A 22178-nucleotide genomic window follows, 5' to 3' on the forward strand; every position below is an offset into this window, starting at 1 on the left:
TCCGCTTTCTGATTTATTTCCATTTCCCTCCGAGGGAATTGGGGGGCGTTTGTGAACCGTCTCCTGCGGCCGGAGTCTGATGTATCGCTGAGAGGTAGGAGGAGACCGCTCGGCCCGTCGGTTTGATGCTGGTTCCCCGGGGAGGTAGACCGGGGATTTTATTGACAGGATGAAGATGGCGTGAGATGCTGAGAGAGGGTGTGGACAGGATGTTTGTCCCGGTGGGGACAGGAGGGGCTCATCTGGGGAAATGTCTGAGCCCACGGTGGTGCCGAGCAGAGGGATTCACCACATTGGGGGCAAACACCGGCAGACTGTTGCCCTGCAAGCGGGGCCAATGGTCCGGGCAAAGTGACAATTATTTGTGCTTTGTTGAGATTGTACCTGGAATATGGTGTAAAATCCCGCTCCCCAAACTAACACGGGTTATACAGACCAAAGAACAAACTGCCGGAGGAACTCAGCGGGTCGGGCAGCATCTGTGGAGGGAAATGGACCGTCAACATTTCGGGCCGAGACCCTCCCTCTGGACTGAGAGTGGTCGGGAAATAGTCAGAGAAAAGAGGTGAGGGGTGGGGATGGGGCAAGAGCTGGGGAGTGAGAGGTGGATCCAGGTGAGGGGGAGGTGGGAAGGTGGAAATAGTGACAGGGGTGCGAGGTGAGTGGTTGGGGCAACACGGGGCTGCAGAAGGTGGAAATTAATTCCATAGATGATTCACAAAGCGGTTAGAGAGTATTTGTTACCGAGAGTGCAATGAATACTCACCTGACTGATCCCTGGGGTGGTGGGGTCATCATGTGAAGAAAAATCAAATGTGATAACCCTTTCATTCAGAGAATCGAAGACTGAGAGGTGAACAAATTGAAATGCACAACATCATTACCAGTTGAACAGGGATCCCAGTATCTGAAAAAAGGGGTGGACTGGCCGAGACTGAGATGAGGGGAAATGTCTCCACTTAGAGGGTGTTGGATATCTGTAAATCCCCTCCACAGAGGGTGGTGAAGACTCGGTGATCGTCCTCACATTAAACAGAGGTCGGCAGATGTGTGGAGACGGAAGGGATCGAGGAAATGAGGATCGGACAGAAACATGTCGCTGAGATGGGAGAGCAGCCGCCATCTTGTTGATGGTTAGAGGGGCTGAATGGCCTCCTGCTGTTTCTCACTTGAGGTCTCTGTGTTCCAATCCAGTCATGCTCCGGAGGAACTTAGTGTTTACAAACATAGACTGATCTAAATGAAACCTGCACATCTCCTGTGTGGGTCTGAATTGTGTGTCGGATCTGGATGGGAATCGAAACTCTAAGGCTGAGAACTCTGTGACCTGAGAGTGGAGGGAAAGGGATCGGGGAAGATATGGAGGGAAAGAATTAAAACTGTTGCTTTTATAATACGGGAAATAATGTAGGAAACGCGGCGGATGGGTTGGACAGCGTGTGGGGGGCGAGGAGCGGAGTCACCGGGTCACGTGGGAGACCCTCCGGCCATCACGTGATCCAGTTTCACAGCGGATCTGCAGCATCCGCAGGTTTGACTCCTAGGCCCCGCCCACCGCCCTGATGACGGGCTGACGACATCGCGCACGCTCAGTTCTTTCCGTTCTTTGTTCAAGCGGATCGGCATCGGGAGGGGTTCCTCGCCCCCAGGGTGGGGAGCCGGGAACGAATGGTTCTCTGCGGGGCGAAACCTACGATTTTCTATTGGTGAGTGTTGAAGCCGGTCGCGAGTGGCGTAGGGGATCTGATGTTGGGCAGTGAGTCCCTTTAACTGTTCCGAACTCAAACAAGAGAAACCTGCAGATGCTGGAAATGCGAGCAACGCTCACAAAATGCTGGAGGAACTCAGCAGGCCGGGCAGCATCTAGGAAAAGAGTACAGTCGACGTTCCCGGCCGAAAACCTTCGGCAGGACTGGAGAATAAAAGGTGGGGGAGGGGACGGAGAGAGAAACACAAGGTGATCGGTGAATCCTGAAGGGGGAGGGGATGAACTTTCCCGAACTGGCGGCCTCGCCTCGCTTCCTTCACAGAATCTGCCGGGGTCGGTCCGGGTTGTGAGACCTTCACACCGAACCGTCTGAGATGAGCCGCCGCTCAGCCCCTGTTGTTCTGGTCCTGTTAGCAGGATGAAGTAAAACATATTTCCATATTGACACTGACGGAGATTTTGTATAATTTGTGTTCCGTGTGTTATCTGAATGTACTTGCCTGTGATTCTGCTATCAGTCAGGGTTTCTCTGTACCTGTACCTTCCCGTACTTGTGCACTGGGCAGTAAGTGTCGGGGCTTTGGAGAGGGCGCAGAAGAGGTTTACCAGGATACTGCCTGGAATAGAGGGCCTGAGCTACAACGGGAGGCTGGACAAACTTGTGTTGTTTACTCTGGAGCCGTGCCGGCTGGGCTGAGACTGAATAGACGTTTAGAAGATTACCAAAGGATTAGAAACAGTGCCTCAGAAAGGCAGCGTCCATTATTAAGGAACTCCAGCACCGAGGGCATGCCCTTTTCTCAACGTTACTATCAGAGAGGGAGTTAAAGAAGCCTGAAGGCACACACTCAGTGATACAGGAACAGTTTCTTCCCCTCTGCCATCGGATAGCCAAATGGACATTGAGCCCTTGAACACGACCTCACTTTTAAAATATATAGTATTTCTGCTTTTTGCACAATTTTTAATTTATTCATAGAATAATAGAAACTTACAGCACAGTACAGGCCCTTCAGCCCACAAAGTCGTGCTGACATGTCACTACCTTAGAAAATACTATGGTTACCCATAGCCCTTTATTTTTCTAAGTTAGTTTTTTCTCCAGTGCCGCCAGGTTCCTATCCAAAAATCTTTGAAAAGACCCTATCATGCCCACCTCCATAACCGTTGCAGGCAGCCCATTACACCACTCTCCACCACTCTCTGACTAAAAAAACTCACCCCTGATATCTCCTCTCTATGTACTCCCCAGCACCTTAACCCTATTCCCTCTTGTGTAACCAATTCAGCCCTGGGAAAAAGCCTCTGACTATCCACATGATCAATGCCTCTCATAAACTTGTATACCTCTATCAGGTCACCTCTCATCCTCCGTCACTCCAAGAGAAAAGGCCGAGTTCACTCAACCTATTCTCATAATGTATGCTCCCCAATCCAGGCAACATCCTTGTAACTCTCCTCTGTACCCGTTCTAAGGTTTCCACATTCTTCCTGTAGTGAGGTGACCAGAATTGAGCACAGTGGAGTGTGACCAGGGTCCAATATAGCTGCAACAAAATCTCTCGGCTCCTAAACTCAATCCCACGATTAATAAAGGTCAATGCACCATATGTCTTCTTAACCACAGAGTCAACCTGCATAGCAGATTTGAATGTCCTATGGACTCGGACCCCAAGATCCCTCTGATCCTCCACACTGTGAAGAGTCTTCCCATTAATGCTATATTCTGCTATCATGTTTGACCTAATAAGTTGAACTACTTCAAACTTATCCGGGTTGAACTCCATTTGTGACTTCTCAGCCCAGTTTGGCATCCTTTCGGTGTCCAGCTGTAACCTCTGACCGCCCTCCACACTATCCACAACACCTCCAACCTTTGTGTCATCAGCAAATTTACGAACACATCCCTTCACTTCCTCATCCAAGTCATTTATAACAATTACAGTGAGCAATGGTCCCAGATATACATATACTGTAATTTTAATTATTTTATTTTGTTTTATTTTTCTTCTAAATTATGTATTGCATTGAAATGCTGCTGCAAAGTTAACATAGTTTACACAACATGACAGTGATAATAAACCTGATTATGAATCTGTGTGGACAGATGATATATTTTTCCTGAGAGTTCAAATATCTAATACACTTATGGGGAGACGAAATGTAAATGGCAAGTTTGTCTCTTTCCACAGAATGGTTGGTAGCTGGACTCTGCCTGGGGGGGGGGGAGACCCCACCAGTCACGTGATCCTGTTTGCCCCTCCCATTTATCCACAGATGTAACTAACTCTTCGCGCATGCTCACTGTCTCCGGTTGGGTGGTGTTTTCCTTTCTGCTCAGTGCTGAAGCGGATCGTCTGTGGGATTGGGAAAGGGTCCTCCCCTCCTGGGTCAGGAAGCCAGGGATCAGATCACAGTCTGCGGGCCGAAGATATCGTTTTCCCATCAGTGAGTATTGAGACCGATCCCGAGTGGGGAGATCCAACGTTAGCCATGAGTGCTGAACTGAGGGCCAATTACTCATTTATTTTCCAAATATCTGGGCTCTTCAAAAATATGTAGATGTCACTTAATCTGTATTGAACGATCCAAACCAGGAGCCCAGGCTGTTTATTACCACAGAGTTGAAATGGGAGACCCACCAACAGGACACATGAGCCTGTTTAACACTGATCTACCTCGCCCTCTGGTTTGTGACTCAAGATCATGTGGTGTGCGGTCAGAGTCCCCGGATGTGAGGTGATGCTTCCTCCATGTTGTGTTGGGGAATCTGATGTTGGCCACTGAGTCCCGTTAACTTCCCCCAGCTTGTCTCATTTCCTGAGCCTCCTCGCATTTGTCTTTGAGCTTTTTGGCTGGTGTCTTCTCCCGGACTGGGGTGGGTGAGGAAAGAGAATGTCCCAGGCAGTGGGAATCTTTGATTTCACTACCTGCTTTCCTGTGGGACTGAGAAGTCTAGTGTGAGAATGGTTTCTGTGTTGTGCTGATCTGGATCCAAAGGTCTTTGCTGTTCCTCGCAGTCATGGGCAGAGCATTTACCATGAAAAGCATGAAGTGTCTGAACTTTCTAAGATGTGTTGAGAAAAATTTGGTGAGGGTTCAAAGTATATATGGCAAAGTTCTTGTTGTTTGTTCTAACTGTCATTTTAAGATCCTTTATACAGTAGTGTGTACTATTAATTCAGTATCTGTGTATTGCTGGAGAACCTTAATTGATCGTCCTTGATTTCTTCTCCCCCTCATTCTATCTGCTCATTCCCTGCCCATCTTGTTCAGTCTCTCTCCCACCAACTTCAGTGACATGCATCAACTATCTGGGTCAAACTTGGTCCACCCTGTATCACACCTCTTCAATGATATATATCGGCAATCTTTCTTGTCTTCATTGTGAGGTATTCTTTTACACCTTCGGCCTCACTGAGTTATTTCCAGAATCAGTTCTTGTCAGCTGGAAAACCAGAGGGTCATCAGGTACCAGTTCTGTTGTGCATTGGTGTGGGAGTGCTATTTTGTGAACTGTGACTGCCTGACACACTTCATCATATTACAGTCAGCAAAGAGTTCTGGGAGAGTTGGTGCTTGGGCTCTAGTCCTGTGATCAGCATTCCAGGGAAATGGAACTGCTGGTGTTTGGGCTTTGACTTTGCTTAGTGCTTCTACAGATGAGGCTGGATGGATGTCCTTCTTCGAGCAGCTGGACATTGGTTGTGGGGAAATCCCGGATTGCACTACCCTGTGTGAGATGTGGGGACAATGTGTGAGACTCTCCGGGTCGATGAGTGGCAGATTAAGCTGTGTGACTCTGTGAGGTTGGGTCCTGGGATATCAGTTTTTGATCCAGGGAAAGTGGACCCGGGGATTGAGCTGCTTGGGCTTGTGAGGTGTTGATCGAGTATTTCTGGTCTGGGATAAGATGTTTGTTTCTGGAGTTCCTTTGGAAGCAATGACTGCTAATCAGAGGAGAGGATGTTCCCATTCCATCCTCACAGGGAGAGGTTGTGAGTAAATGGGCTGTTCCGTGTTTACAACAGTAGAAATAGACCCTGAGTTTGGTGTTCAAACAGTGCTTCGAAATCCCCCCCTCACTGTCATCTGTCTGTCACTCGGTGGAAATCAGGCAGAATCCCAAGTTGCTGGAGATCTGCAATAAAAACTGAAAATGCTTGGTCATTCTGACAAAACATTATTACCCTGAATTGTAAAGTTTGTTCCTCTCCCAAAGCTGTTCCTTACCTGCTGAGAATTTCTGATAATTCTAGTTTCTTTTCATTACATTTACCTTGGAATGGTTTATATTTCCTGAAATTAACCTGGAAATGGAAATGGCTCATTCTGTGCTAGTAGAAAAATAAAGAAATCTCAACTTACCCTGTAAATTATCCTGGTATCAATATATCTCTTATTCCTGGAAATGTGTTCAGTACAATTGCTGCTAACATGGTTTACAAAAATAATCTCAGGAATAATCGATGTTATGTATGAGGAGCGTTTGGTGTTTCTGGACCTGTGCTCAATGGAGCTCAGAGGGACGGTGGGAGTGGTGGAGTGATGTATGGTTAAGTAAACCTACTGAATGCTGAAAAGCCTGGACACAGTGGACACGGAGAGGATGTTTCCATTAGACGGGGAGTCTGTGATCTGACATCACAGTCTCAGAACAAAGATGCTCCCCTTTAAAACTGAGATGAGAAGAATTTTTTGGTTAAAGGATGTCTGATCTGTGGAACTTGTTGCCGCAGAGGTTGGTTGAGGCTGCCATTGGGTATATTTGTGGCAGAAATTAATATATTCATGATTGGTGCATAGCTCAGGATTGCAGGAGGAAGGCAGGAATATGGTGTTGGAATAAAAATCAGCCATGGTTAAATGGTGGGGCAGACCAGATGGATCAAATCACCTAATTCTGTTCCTGACTGTATGATGGCTCCTGCTTATCCCATATCGTTTTGTGATGTGTGAGGGACAATAGAAGGTTGTTCACTGAGATCATTATATCTGCCTTCAACATTTAAATTTCAGTGAGTTTTGTTCTTAGTAACATTCAGCAGAAATGTTTGGTTCTCCTTTTTAATGTTAACATACTTCATTATCTCTCTGGTTAAAGTTAGACCTGCGGTGAGAAGTTTATTTGAAGAAAAACCCCAACTGGAAGCAAACCACAGCTGAAGACGAGGGAACAGCAACAAGTGAATTGGCCCGAGGACTGAGAACAGCAACTGGAGAGACCAACTTTGCATCAAGAGACTCGGATTTCCCAGTGATTCAGTCAGGAGAAAGTTTGGTGAGTCTCATTTACTCAAAAACATGTACTTTGGACATTACATACCTGTACAAGGGAAGGTAGGAAATAGCTGGAGTGAAACTGAATGTGCCCAGAAGAACCAGTTATGCTTCTGACAGACCCAGTTGCAATCAGTCCCGGTCTGGTAATGTGCTTCCAGCAGCCCAGCCCTTTAAAACCACTCCCATTCAGTGGAAGTCGAATCTGGATAAAGTCACTCAGAGACCGTACGGTACAAACTCTTTGTTCCAAGCGCCCGGGGCTTACTCAGTTAGTCACTCAGACAGGAACAGACTGTGAATGCTCCCACCCTATCCACCAATTCCCCTTACACATTAGATGTATCTGTCCAGATACTCCCCCACACAAGACCGGATGGAGCCAAAGTTATTTACTGTGACAGCCCCTAAAGACAAATTACAAAATAGTCATAATGGCTTACACACACAGAACAGACTGATGCTGTCCTATCTCTACACATGAGTGCACAAGGAGATAAGCATCCTGAAACCGTAGCTCGCTACCCTCAAAAAGAAATATGGCTCAGCATGGCTTAGTACATCTGTTGATCATCAGGAGTTTCTTTCAGAAAAACAGGCTGTTATAGTTTAACGAAGTGTTAACCCTTTTACATACTTTATCATTCCCTTCTTTAGATCATTACATGATCAACAAAGCAGTAACTTTTTTACAGAGAAAGCAACTGAGTACAGCTTTGACTTCTCAGTGGGGAAAAACAACATACATCAGTAATTATAACAATGATATGTACAACTTTTAGGAAATAGGATTAGGACTTTGCCCCACATATTACCTTACAGGCCTTTGAAGATCACCATTTCAACCCTTCGGTGAACCCGTGTAAATCGTGCCCTACTTTCTTGATGCTGTCAATCTCCTTTGCAGTGTGCTTGGAGAGGGATGTAACGTTAGTAGACTCATCAGGGATATAGGTGCTGCATTCTGTGTCAATAATAGCACAGGTTCCCCCTTTCTCAGCTGGGATAAAATCTAAAGTCGTACGATTCTGTACGACTGTTTGCCAGATTGCAATCATTTCAATGGATGTTTCTGTTACTTGGGCCTGTGTTTCTGTCACAGGGCCCCTGCAGCATTGTGGCCAGCTCCTGAAGTTCTTATAGCCAAATTGATTATCTCTCATGAATTTCTGGCTACGCTATAGGAGAGAAAAACTATCATCAAAAATCGCTCAGTCTCAGTTATTCCTCTCGGCTGCTGGGCTCCTGCAGATATGGCCAGGATGCATGTTTCCCAGCGTAGGAAGTTCCGCTTGGTGGGGCCCTGAGACACCATCCCTCAAAACACTGACAGCCACGGTCATCACAGACTGGACCACAGTTCCTCACTCTCTTCCCCGGGTGTTATTTGAAAAAGCCCAGGCAGAGAGTTCCTCACTCTAGTTGAGCAGGATTACTGACAGTTGAATCATACTTTTACCATACCGAGGAATTTCAGCACAAACCCAGCAGGCCCCTAGTTCTACCTGCTTGGCATAGGTGTGACAGAGAGACAGAAAGGTGTTAACATGGGGGCCCCCGGGTGCTGGGGTGAGCCCTCTTAAAGACATAAACACGAGCAGCACTGTTACGTACCCAATCGGTTTAAATAAACCAGCTGCTATAGACCACACCTGGAGTCTGGTTTTGATGTTAAAACCACTGTCTTTATTCGTATCTACTTATAATATAACAAAGTAAGCAAAATAATCAAAAGTTAAAAAGTGTTATGAGCACACATACATGTAAATATAACTCCCAAACCTTTGAGCTCAGGAAATACCAAGCTTAAAGTCTTGAGATGGTGAACTATGAAAGTTCAGTTCAGCCATGGAATAAATGACAGGTTAACAGTCGCTGTAGGTTCTATCCATCGTTGTTCTAAATCTACATACAAATTATCACCAGAAGCAGCTTATCACAGGCGTACTGTCTTCAGAAGGAACTACCACACAAGCAAGGGTTGACACACAGGTAGATTCCACAAGGTACTCCCAATCCAGATCCAACACACAAAGTATTACCGACAGTGATTTCCACAGAATATCCCTTCTCACAAGTGGTTACCACATAACACACCCGAATCCGGCTAAGGGTTAACAAAAGTGGTAGCCGCGAGATACTCCAACAACATCCCCATATGGATTATACGAATTATCACCAACAGTGATTGGTCACAGGGGTACTCTCTTCAAGTGAATTACCACACCCAGGCAAGGGTCAGCACAAGTGGTCTTCACAGGATACTCCCAAACCAACAGATCCACTCCTATGGATCAAAGTGACAATCACACATTCAGTACACGCTGGATCAATAGTCAACCCACCTTGTGGGCATAGGAGAGTCCAAACAGTGGCCTTTGGCCACTAGGCCCTTTGTTTCGAACCTTCCATCTTCTTTCTTTCTCTCTGCCTGACTGTGTTTGTGACTGTCCTTGCTTAAATAAAACAAACTGTGAGCTATATAAACACAAGTGTAAACATGCTGCATAGTCAAATAGTTCTGCCCCCCTCTCTCTCTTAGTAAGAATCAAACGGGAGAATATTAGTTTCCTTCGGGGTTGATCGGGATTCGAAAGTTGGGTCCCAAAAATATGTCGAAGCTCGTCACATTCGATTTCGGTCATTGTCAGGCCAATCCATATTATTTGTATTAATAATGTTGGCTAACTTAGTTGGTAAGCATTGGAGCAGTAAGTCATTAATAATGGGTATTTGTCCCCCCAGTTTAAAGGCTTGGTCTCCTGTGAAACTGCCGTAGCAGGCCACAAGTCACATCCACCCATTCACGCTCCACTTTTAGCAGCTCCCAACCTTTGGCATTCCTTCTGCAGTACATACCTCTATCCCATTCCATTATTCCTCCAACTTGCTGATAATATACTGTTCCACTTTAAAAGTATGTCACATCCGGAGCTTTTTCCAGTTAGCCGAGGATTTCCTTCCACGCCGCTGTGCGGTGTTGGGAAATCATGTACAAGGCAAGTTACAGCAGTAGTTTGCCATTGCCTTCTGCTGGGTGAGTTGTTTTGTTTAAGAGATCACCAGCTCTAACCCAGCACGGATGAAAGTGTGCAAGGGAGTCAGCTGGATTCGAACTCGAGACCTCTCGCCTCAAAGTCCAATTCTGAAGCCAGTAGGCCATCAGTGGCATAGCTGGCAAACTTCCATTTTACATCTGCCTTTTCCTTCCATTTCCTTTTCAACGATTTCCACTTCTTTCCTCAGTTCTTTTTCCATATCAGATTTACTGCTTGTTCTCATGACGTAATAACCCAGGCTCCCCCCCCCCCCCCCCCCCCCCGTCCGAGGCCACATTTTGTTCCCCAATTTCTTACTCAGTGCTGCACTGAACATTTGAAAATCATTTTCCTCGTCCGGAAAACTCTCACACAAAGTTGTGTAGGGCTGCTCCTGGCACACTCGTATCAATCGACTACAATTAACCGATTATCTCTAAGTAATTTATCAGGCACAAAGCCTCCAGCTCAATTAACAATCAGATAAATTTACCCAGCAGGCACCTCCTGCTCAATTGATGAATTTACCTGACATGTCTGCTTCCTGCCCACTTAGTAAAGTTTACCCAGTACCGCCTCCTGGCCACTTAGTAAACTTTATCCAATACTGCCTCCTGCCCACCTGGTAAAATTTTTGCCTACCTTATACTAGTCTCCCAACAGATTTTTTTCCCGATCCTGTCAAGGTATGTGATCAGCCTTGGGCAAGGCACCATACATCCAAAGGAACTAACAGTGAGCGACAAATTTAAAATACCTATTGGGCTCCCGGTCAGTCCCCACAGTCCCCAGAGTGGTTCAGCTGCTTACTCAGCCCATCTTCTCAGTGCTCTGTAGATAGAGATCCTGATCATGATGCCAAATGTTAAAGCTGAATCTGAATAAAACTCGAGATACAAGCTTCTTATCGACACCACAGTTTATTGCACATTCTCCTGCAGGAGTTTGAGCCCCAGTTGTCACAGGGAAGGCACGTAAGCACTGCCACTCTCTGACAAGTCGACTGACTTAGGTTACAGCCGTGTATTTATACACAGTACACCCCATGCATCACTATTTCAAGATGTTATTTGAACTGGTATGCCCACCAAGTGTGTTGCTGCAAATCTTAATTACTTAGATAACAGAGTTTGTTATATTGAGGTTTTAATTATGGATGGATGTACTGTCCACTTATTCCCTTTGCAAAGCCCTGACTTAATTACAAACAGATGTTCATTCCTGTCCTTATCAGTGAGTCCTCCGCCCCTTACTCAAATGAGGGTAGAATGTATAATGGTATCAACTAACAACGGTACAGTATACAATGTTATCAGCTCTCAGTGTGTCTCTCTGCAAGCCACAGAGAACTGGCAATGAGCCTGCCTTAGCTAACCACTGAAGACAGTGTTTACTTCGGTTCAAATATTCATATTCAGTCCCAATTATTCTTTTAGCCAGAGATTACATAGGTTACATAGGTTTTTTTTTATATATCCTCAATTCCTCAGGAGGGTTCAGGGGAAATATTTATGTCCAATATAGAAACTGGTGTTACCTGTGTGTATTGAAGAATGAATTGGGAGAAATTGTTATGGGAAACAGGGAAATGGCAACAGAATTTAATGCGTACTTTAGATCTATCTTCACCAGGGAGGACACAAGCAATCTCCCAGATGTATGGATGGGCCATGGTCATAAGATATCAGAGGAATATCAGAGGGGACAGATTGACATTAGGAAAGAAACTGTGATGAGTAGACTGGTAGGACTGAAGGTTAATAAATCCCTGAGTCCAGATGGTCTGCATCCGAGGGTTCTAAGAGAGGTGGCTCAGGAAATTGAGGATGCATTGGTAATCATTTTCCAATGTTCCTTAGATTCAGGATCAGTTCCTGAAGATTGGAGAGTGGCTAATGTTATCCCACTTTTCAAGAAGGGAGGGAAGGAGAAAACGGAGAACTATCCGTTAGCCCAACGTCAGTCGTGGGGAAGATGTTTGAGTCCATTATTAAGGACGAAATAGTGGCACATCTTGATGGCAGTAATAGGATTAGGCTGAGCCAGCATGGATTTACCAAGGGCAAATCATGCTTGACTAATCTGTTGGAGTTTTTTGAGGGTGTAACAAGGATGTTAGATGAGGGTAAGCCAGTGGATGTTGTGTACCTAGATTTTCAGAAGGCATTCGATAAGGTGCCACATAGGAGATTGGTGAGTGAAATCAGAGCTCATGGCATTGGGGGCAGGGTTTCAACATGGATAGAAAACTGGTTGGCAGATAGAAAGCAAAGGGTATCAGTGAATGGGTGTTTCTCGGACTGGCTGGAGGTGACTAGTGGGGTACCACAGGGCTCTGTATTGGGACCACAGCTCTTTACGATTTATGTCAACGATTTAGATGAGGGCATGGAAAACTATATCAGCAAGTTTGCTGATGATACTAAACTGGGCGGCAGTGTGACATGCGAAGAGGACGTTAGGAGAATACAGGGAGACTTGGATAGGCTGTGTGAGTGGGCAGATACTTGGCAGATGTCATTCAATGCGAACAAATGTGAAGTTATCCACTTTGGAAGCAGGAACAAGAGGGCAGAGTATTGTCTGAACGGTGTAGAGTTAGGTAAAGGAGAAATGCAAAGAGACCTAGGAGTCCTAGTTCGTCAGTCAATGAAGGTGAATGAGAAAGTGCAACAGACAGTGAAGAGGGCAAATGGAATGTTGGCCTTTATTACAAGGGGAATTGAGTACAAGAGCAAGGATGTCCTTTTGCATTTGTACATGGCCCTGGTGAGACCACACCTGGAATATTGTGTACAGTTTTGGCCTCCAGGTTTAAGGAAGGACATTCTGGCAATTGAGGAAGTGCAGCGTAGATTCACTAGGTTGATTCCTGGGATGGCAGGGCTGTCTTACACAGAGAGATTGGAGAGATTGGGCTTGTACACGCTGGAATTGAGGAGATTGAGAGGGGATCTGATTGAAACATATAAGATTATTAAGGGATTGGACAAGATAGAGGCAGGAAATATGTTCCAGATGCTGGGACAGTCCAGTACCAGAGGGCATGGTTTGAGAATTAGGGGTAGGTCATTTAGGACAGAGTTAAGGAAAAACTTCTTCTCCCAGAGAGTTGTGGGGGTCTGGAATGCACTGCCTCGAAAGATGGTGGAGGCCAATTCTCTGGATGCTTTCAAGAAGGAGCTAGATAGATATCTGATGGATAGGGGAATCAAGGGATATGGGGACAAGGCAGGGACTGGGTATTGATAGTGAAAGATCAGCCATGATCTCAGAATGGCGGTGCAGACTTGAGGGGCCGAATGGTCTACTTCTGCACCTATTGTCTATTGTGACAATGCAAGAGGTGCTGGAGAATTTGCAAGTGGAAAGACTTGGAGTAATCTTTGCAAACCTGACTTTTTAAAGCATAATTTAGCAAGCAAACCACATATGAACAATGTGCAAAAGCTCTGGTGAGATGATTCTTCATTACTCGTTACAGGCCTGCTACATAGTTTGTGTGAGAGTGCAGATGAATTCCATCAAACCCGGGGGATATCAAAGTATTTATCGACAGTGATTTGCTCGCTGTGAAAATGATTACCTCTCTGTATAAAATTCACTGTGCACATGTCACTGGGCAAAAAAATGCACGGTACATGATTTATGTGCACACTGGTCATTACAAATTAGGGGGGACATTGTGGGAAAGTGGGGAGACCTCCAGTGTCCCTTATGCCCCCACCTACAAGGTGTGCATCCAGCTGCAGCTTGTAACCCTGCACCTTAAGGAGTTGGAACTGGAAATGGATGAATTCCGGATCATCCAGGAGTTGGAGCAGGAGATAGATATGACATGAAGAAAGGTGAGTTACACACAAGGTGCAGGACACAGAAAACTGGGCGAGAGTCAGGAAGCGGAATAAAGTTAAATAGCCATCACAGAGAACTCTTGTTGTTATCCCACACAACAACAGGTGGAACACTTTAGAAACTGTTGGGGTGGGGAGGATAGATTACCTGACAGAGAAAAGTCAAAGGGGTGATAGTGAATTCATTAGTTAGGGGAACAGAACAGGAGGGGACTGATATCCTCGTGGTAAGGCTTGCTAGTGCTAGTGTGGGTGGAGAGTGTGGTGGTTAAAATAAGTTGCTGGGGAAATGGGAGCCAGAATGACAGAACAGATAGTGGAGAGGGTGAATTGAATTGAATTGACTTCACAATGTACACTAGAAAGGCCACTCGGCCCATCTGGCTCCGGCAGTGTTTCTGTTCCATATCAGTATATCAAAATCTACCCCTGCCGTTCCTCTCTCACTCTCGCTGAGATGACAGGCTGCAACTAGTTACCACTCCGTGGGATAGGAGATTTCTCTTTAATTTCATAGAATCATAGAAATCTACGACACATTACAGACGCTTTGGCCCGCAATGTTCTGCCGACTATGTAACTTACTCTAGAAATTGCTTAGAATTACCCTCCCGCATAGCTCCATGTATCTATTAAAAGACCCTATTGTATCCGCCTCTACCACCGTCGCTGGCGGTGCATTCCACACACACACCACTCTTTGCTTAAAAATCGTAGCTCTGACATCTCCTCTGTACCTACTTCCAAGCAGATTAAACCTATTCCCCCTTGTGTTAGCCGTTTCTGCCCTGGGAAAAAGCCTCTGGCTATCCACACGACCAATGCCTCTCATCATCTTATACACCTGCATGAATTTCCTGCATGATTTTCTCCAGGCTGAACAAGAGGATGAGCTCACGGTGGTTGTGACGTTGTTCAGGGCTCCAGACGAAGTTGGTTAAACTCCTTCTTCCCCGCTCTTTTCAATGTTTTGGGTCATTTTCAAGAATTTTAAAGGACTGTGCCTCAGACAGCTGGGTTGTTGCAATTGTTACGTACCAGCAGCAACAGATCACTCATGGAGTCTGGTTTCGATGGTAAAAACACTCTCTTCATTAGTATCTACTCCAAATCTAAAAGATTGAATGAAAAATACAGCAATTAACTGTGTTATGCATATATATAGCTCCTAAACTATCAACCTTGGGAAACAATGCTAAAAGTCTTCAGATGGTAAATTGGAAAAGTTCAGTAATCCACGGAATAAGTGAGTGAGAGGAGAGATTTGTAAATCCTCACGAAAACGTAGAGAGAAGGCAATTACGAAGAATTCCACACACATTCCACGCTGGGTAAACGAGACAACAGTCGCCGAAGATCTTATCCGTCGATTAGTTCCGAAATCCACTTAGAAAGATCACCAGGTGACAGTGACAGTGACAGGAATATCGTCAAGTGGTTACCACAGAACACCCTGATTCCAGGCAAGGCCCAACAAAAGTGATACCACAGGACACTCCAACAAATCCACACATATGGATTATACGAAGTGACATCCAGACATCCGTTGTGCACTGCGTGCCGATGATCAACCCAATCTTTTGGGCGTAGCAGTGACAAGCTGAAGTCTCTCTCACTCTCACTCTCTTCCTCTCCCTCTCGCTCTCTCCCTCACTCTCTCTGTCCCCCCTCCCTCTCCTCCCTCTCTCCCCTCCCCTCTGTCTCTCTGTCTCTGCTGCTGCGCGTTTGTGAAGTCACAGCCGCGCCTCCCTCAGGCACTTAAAGCGACACGCACTCCGCTGTATCTGTCAGTTCACCAGCGCTTGAATGCCACTGATCCTTGAATGTGGAGGCGGAGATGCTGGAGAAGACAGCGCCCCACTCGCTACAAGGAGAGCTCGAACACGTGTCCATGTCCGTGATCTGATTGGATACATCGCCATGACGTTCAGAGCACTGTGACGTCTTCACTGGCTCTCATTTTGGAACGGATTCAGTCGGCCTTCGCAGATACACCAACAGCTTCCCACTGGGAAGCGGCTGTTCACCTGCTCCGTGTGTGCGAAGAGACTCATTCAGTTAACCCACCTTGTGATGCTCCGGTGAGTTCACAGTAAATAGAGGCCACATTTCTGTCCGGAGTGAGCAAAGAGTTTTACTCACTCATCCCAGCTGCTGCAACACCAGCAAATTCACATCAGGGAGGAAGTTCAAATCAGCTCCGTGTGAAAGGTTTAACCATCACGGTGACTGAAGGCAGCTGCAGGTTCATGAGGGACTGTTACTGTCAGATTCTGCAGTTCTTGCGGCTGCTCATCGCACCCAGGACTGAACCCTGGTCACTTAGCATTGGAGGAGTCTGTTCTGCTGATGTTAGCCTTAAACTAGACTGGTGTTTAATATTGTGGATCTGTGACAGATAAATCACTTCTGTATCAAATTCCGTTTCTCACTAGAGAAGTCCCTGCCGATGTTTCTGTTCCATATCAGAATATCAAAATCTACCCCGGCCATTCCCTTCTCACTCACCCTGAAATGACAGGTTGCAACTAGTCACTACTCTGTGGGAGGAAGGATTTCCACTGAATTTCATAGAATCATAGAAATCTGTAGCACATTACAGATACGTTTAGCCCACATGGTTGTGCCGACCATGCAACATACTCTAGAAACTGCCTAGTATTACCATACCGCATAGCCACCAATTTTCCTAAGCTCTGCGTACCTATCTAAGAGCCTCTTAAAAGACCCTATTGTATCCGCCTCAACTACCGTCGCTGGCAGTGCATTCCACACACACACCGCTCTTTGCTTAAACAAAACTTAGCTCTGACATCTCCTCTGTACCTACTTCTAAGTAGCTTAAACCTATTCCCCCGCGTGTTAGCCGTTTCAGCCCTGGGGAAAGCCTCTGTCTATCCACACGACCAATGCCTCTCATGACCTTATACACCTGCATGATTTTCTCCGGTTTGAATAAGACGATAAACCCACTGTGATTTTGACGTTCTCTCCCCCCTCTCCATTCTCCATTCCTCCCCTCCCCCTCTCCCCTTCACCTCCTCCCCCCTCCCCTCCTCCTCTATCTCTCCCCTTCTCCCCTCCTCCCCTCCTGTCCTCCACCTCTCCTCCCTTCCCCTCCCCTCCCCTTCTCTCTCTCCCTCCGTTGGTGTTTCACGTCACAGACCCACCTCACTCAGGCAATTAAAGGGACACTCACAGTAAACGAACCTGCGGTCTCCTAACACAATGCACCTCTAAAGTCTGACAGCAGATTAGCGAGTGAATCTTCGATGGTGTAGAGTCAGAAACCAAAGAGCTGCCAGATTGAGTCAGACTTTAGGGCTGCAAAGAGGAGGAAGAGGAATCAGACCAGCAGGATGTGGCAGCAAAAGAAAGATTAGAAACATTTGGAAACTGGTTGATCGAAAAAAAAGGTGGTTAATTTCTGCAAAATACTGGTGGCAATCAACAGTCAGGCAGCAATTGTGGAGAGGCATAAAAAGGCAACGTTTAGACCGAGCCCCTTCAGCATGCCTAGCCTGTGTACTCCGCTGCCTAGTTGCTGCTTGAACTGCAGAGTTCCTCCAGCATTTTGTATGTGTGCGTCTCTGTATTCCCAGCAACTGCAGAATCTCCTGTGTTTTATAACTGCATTTTACTTAGATACACATTGATATTGAGTATATTGCTTATGGAAACCGCTTTCTGCGTTAAAACAGCTGCAGATTTTTCTATACACACGAAAAAAATGAGGTATGGACTTTGAACCGGTGCTTGCAGAAATGTTTAATGGCATCGTGATTACCCATAGGGCCATGCGTTAAGAATTCTGCCGGCGCTGAAGCGCCGATGAAATGCGCAGGTGTCAGGCTGAGGACGTCCCCGAGTATCACGCATGCGCGCAGTGCACAGAAGGCCTTGAAAATGTCGGCTACAGGTAAGAGCGATTCTCCGTGTTTTTATCTTAAACACCGACTTCAGAGTGATTCCTGTGAAATCCGGAGACCGTGGCCAACAATCCCGGGACAGTCCTGCCCTCTTCCCTTTCTCTCAGCCCCACGATCCGTACACGGGCCCCGGGGAGCTCCCGGCTGATGAGGGAATGGGAACCGATGGATTCTCAGACAGAGCTGAGCTCCAGCTATCTAAATGCAAGGATGAGGAACTCGGAGAAAGGGAACAAAATCTTTTACATCAGCAGTTGAGAAAATCACCTTTGTTCTACCTCCCATCACAAAGAAGAGGAAATCTGCAGATGCTGGAAATCCAAGCAACACACACAAAATGCCGGAGGAACTCAGCATTAGTACTCTTTTCCATAGATGCTGCCCGGCCTGCTGAGTTCCTCAGCATTTTGTGTGTGTGTTGTTTGTTCCACCTCCTTTTGTTCTGAACTTTTCTACAGGCGAGAACATGTTTTGACCCATTCGCTCTGGGTACATGATTATATCAGACACCTTTGCCCTGGGCAACAAGTAACTTTCAGGTCAGAAATGTGCCAGACTCCAGTGAGACAGACTACTGCCCTTCCCTTCATATTCATTGTCATTGCCATCACAGAGTTCATCACCGTCTGTCATCTGGAGAGGGTTCAGGGGAAATATTTATGTACAACACAGAAACTGGTGTAAAAAAAATACACGGTACATGATTTATGTGCACACTTGTCATTACAAATTAGAGGGGACGTTGGTGGGAAGGAGGGGAGACTTCCAGTGTCCCTGATGCCCTCACCTACAAGATGTGCATCCAACTGCAGCTTGTAACCCGGCACTTTAAGGAGTTGGAACTGGAAATGGTTGAATTCTAGATTATCCAGGAGTTGGAGGGGGTGATAGATATGACAGGAAGAGAGGTGAGTTACACACAAGGTACAGGACACAGGGAACTGGGTGACAGTCAGGAAGGGAAATTAGGTTAAATAGCATCACAAAGTACTCTTGTGGCCATCCCACACAACAACAGGTGGAATACTTTAGAAAGTATTAGGGGGGATTACCTGGCAGAGGAAAGTCAAAGGAGTGATAGGGGATTCATTAGTTAGGGGAACAGAACAGGAAGGGGACTAATATCCTAGTGGTACGGCTGCGAGAGCAAGTGTGGTGGAGGGGGGTGCTGATGTGGTTAAAATGAATTGTAGGGGGAATGGGAGCTAGAATGACAGGACAGATAGTGGAGAGGGTGAATTGAATTGAATTGACTTTCTTACATACATCCTTCATGTAAATGAGGAGTAGAAGTCTTTATGTTACATCTCCATCTAAATGTGTGGTGTAATTTATAGTAATTTATAATAAATAGTTTGTGCATAGAACAGTCAGTATAACATAGATATGCAATTGTATCAGCATGAATTAATCAGTCTGATAGCCTGATAGAAGATGATGTCCCGGAGCCTGTTGGTCTTTTTGCTGTGGTACCGTTTCCTGGATGGTAGCAGCAGGAACAGTTGGTGGTTGTGGTGAATTGGGTCCCCAATATCTTTTGGGCCCTTTTTCCGCACCTGTCTCTGTAAATGTCCTGAATAGTGGGAAGTTCACATCTACAGATGAACTGGGCTGTCTGCACCACTCTCTGCAGGTTCCTGAGATTAGGGGAAGTACAGTTCCCATACCAGGCAGTGATGCAGCCAGTCAGGATGCTCTGTAGAAAGTCCTTAGGATTTCAGGCCCCATCCCCAACTTCTTCAACCATCTGAGGTGAAAGAGGTACTGCTGTGCTCTTTTCACAACACAGCCGGTATGTACAGACAATCTGAGATGCCTGGTGATGTTTATGCTGAGGAAGTTAACGCTGTTCACCTTCTCAACCCCAGATCCATTGATGTCAAGAGGGGTTAGAGTATCTCCATTCCTCCTGTCATCCACAACCGGCTCCTTTGTTTTTGTGACAATGAGGGGGAGTTTGTTTTCTTGACACCAGTCAGATGTTGTTCAGACCTCAGACAGAGTCAGCAATCAAATGGTTGAGCATGGTGTGATGAATGTGCTGAGCTGTGTATATCACAATGCAAGAAGCATCGGAGGAAAGCCAGATGAGCTCAGGACAGGGAATTATGATATTGTGGCCGTTATTGGGGCTTGTTTACACACAACAGTCTGAGGGATTTAGAGATATTTGTAGAGAGATTGCAGACCATGCCAAGAAACAAAGGTTGTTCCAGTAAGTGATTTTAACTTTCCATATATTGACTGGGACTCCCATACTGTAAAAGGACTAGATGGAGTAAAGTTTGTCAAATGTGCCCTTAATCAGTACGTAGAATTCCCGACGTAGAAGTGTGCAATAAGCTGTTAGGAAATGATCCAGGGCTGCTGGTGACAGAATTTATTAAACATCATACCATGAGATTCAAAGTAAAGATTGAAAAAGAGAGGTCTGGACCACGGGTTGAGATTCTAAATTGGAGAAAGGTCAATTTTGATGGTATCAGAAAGGATCTGACAAGTGTGGTTTGGGACAGGCTGTTTCCTGGCAATGGAGTACTTGGTAAATGGGACTTGTTCAGAAGTGAAATGTTGGGGATATAGAGCTTGTATGTGCCTGCCAAAGTAAAAGTTGAAAGGTAACTGGTCCAGGGAACCTTGATTTTCAAGAGAAATTGAAGCCCCGGATATTTTGTTCCTCTAAATGCCTCAGACTGTTGGGTGCTACTGAGATCCATTAATGACTACAAATCACAATTCCACACACTGAGCGCATCCGACTTTTTTGTTGTCATCTTCTGTTAGGTTCTAAAACCTTCCAAATAGTTTTTGCTCTTTTGTTTGCCCTCTGTTTGACTTTTATGTTGGCTCTGGCTTCTCATTCCAGCCACTGTTGTGTCCTCAATGTTTTCACTTCCTTGGGATATATTGATCACTCAGCTCTTGCTTGCATTTGCCCTTTCTATACTCTCATGGTACTATATGCTTTTAACAAGTCGTCAATTCAATGTATAATTTCTTTGTGTATGTTTGGAGCCTTTTTTAGGTGCATATGATGATGAGGGGTATTGATCGTGTGGATAACCAGAGGTTTTTTTCCCAGGGCTGAAATGGTTAACACAAGGGGGCATAGTTTTAAGGTGCTTGGAAATAGATACCGAGGCAATGTCAGGGGTAAGGTTTTTTTTACACAGATAGTGGTGGGTGCGTGGAATGTATGCCAGCAGCGTTTGTCAAGGCAGATACAATGGGGTCTTTTAACAGCCTCTTGGATAGGTACATGGAGCATAGAAAAATAGAGGGCTGTGTGCGAGGGAAATTCTAGGCAGTTTCTAGAGTAGGTTACATGGTCGGCACAGGATTGTGGGCCAAAGAGCCTGTAATGTGCTGTAGATATCTCTGTTCTATGTGAAGAAGCAAAGCAACTTCGGTTATTCGCCAATCCTCTATTACCACCCCGTTACTAAAGATGACTTAATTATCTCTGCTGGGGCCCCTACAATTTCTGCTCTTGCCTCCCACAGGGTCCGAGGGAGCTCCTGGCCATACCCTGGGGATTTATCAGGATGGGTGAAAACATGCTTCCACCAATTCTGTCTGGCTACATAATGATATCAAACACCTTTGCCCTGGCCAACAAGTAGCTTTCACATCACAAATGTGCCAGACTCCAGGGAGACAGACTACTGCCCTTAAAGGCAGTATTCCTTGGCATTACCATCACTGAGTTCACCACTGTCAGTCACCTGGGTGAGACTTCAGGGGAAATATTTATGTACAATACTGTGTGTGTTGTGGTGATGCAAGAGTTGCTGGAGAATTTTCAAGTGGGAAGAAGAGGAGTGATATTTGGAAATCTGAAATTGAAAGCATCATTTAGCAAGAAAATCACAAATAGGTGGTTTGCAAAAGCTGTGGCGAGTAAATCCTTCATTAACCTGTTACATAGGTTGTGTGAGAGTGCAGATGAACTCAATCAAGACTCAACCAGAGGAGATTAAAGTTCTTACTGACAGTGACTTGCTCGCTGTTGAAATGAATACCTCTCTATATAAAATTCAGTTTGCACATGTTGTTGTCACTGGGTAAAAATTGTACAGTACAAGGTTTTTGCACACACTGGTCATTACAAATTGGAGGGGACATTGGTGGGAAGGCAGGGAGACCTCCAGTGTCCCTGACGCCCTCACGTAGAAGGTGTATATCCAGCTGCACTTTAAGGAGTTGGAGCTGGAAATGGATGAATTCCGCATCATCCAAGCGTCAGAGGGTGTGATAGGTATGACGAGCAGAGAGGTGAGTTGTACCCAGGGTGCAGGACGCAGGAAACTGGGTGAGGGTCAGGAAGGGGAATGAGGTTAAATAACCATCGCCGAGTACTCTTGTTGCT

General features: G+C 45.8%; 1 protein-coding gene across 6 annotated transcripts in view; it reads left to right on the forward strand.

Moving 5' to 3' along the window:
* The first annotated feature begins 1546 nt into the window (after positions 1 to 1546).
* LOC132389134 (zinc finger protein 16-like) overlaps positions 1547 to 22178 on the forward strand; it is a 38323-nt gene continuing 17691 nt past the window's right edge. Inside the window, exons 1-4 of one of the 6 annotated variants that reach the window (XM_059961593.1) lie at positions 1566 to 1706; positions 3986 to 4156; positions 6813 to 6989; positions 17674 to 17799. The gene's annotated coding sequence lies outside the window, so the exon portion shown is untranslated. Of the gene's footprint in view, positions 1707 to 3985; positions 4157 to 6812; positions 6990 to 17581; positions 17800 to 22178 lie in introns of all 6 variants that reach the window. The other 5 variants (XR_009510436.1, XM_059961591.1, XM_059961590.1 and 2 more) reach the window with 5 other exon arrangements.

The sequence above is a fragment of the Hypanus sabinus genome, unplaced genomic scaffold (genome assembly GCF_030144855.1).
Source record: "Hypanus sabinus isolate sHypSab1 unplaced genomic scaffold, sHypSab1.hap1 scaffold_480, whole genome shotgun sequence".
Taxonomy (NCBI): domain Eukaryota; kingdom Metazoa; phylum Chordata; class Chondrichthyes; order Myliobatiformes; family Dasyatidae; genus Hypanus; species Hypanus sabinus.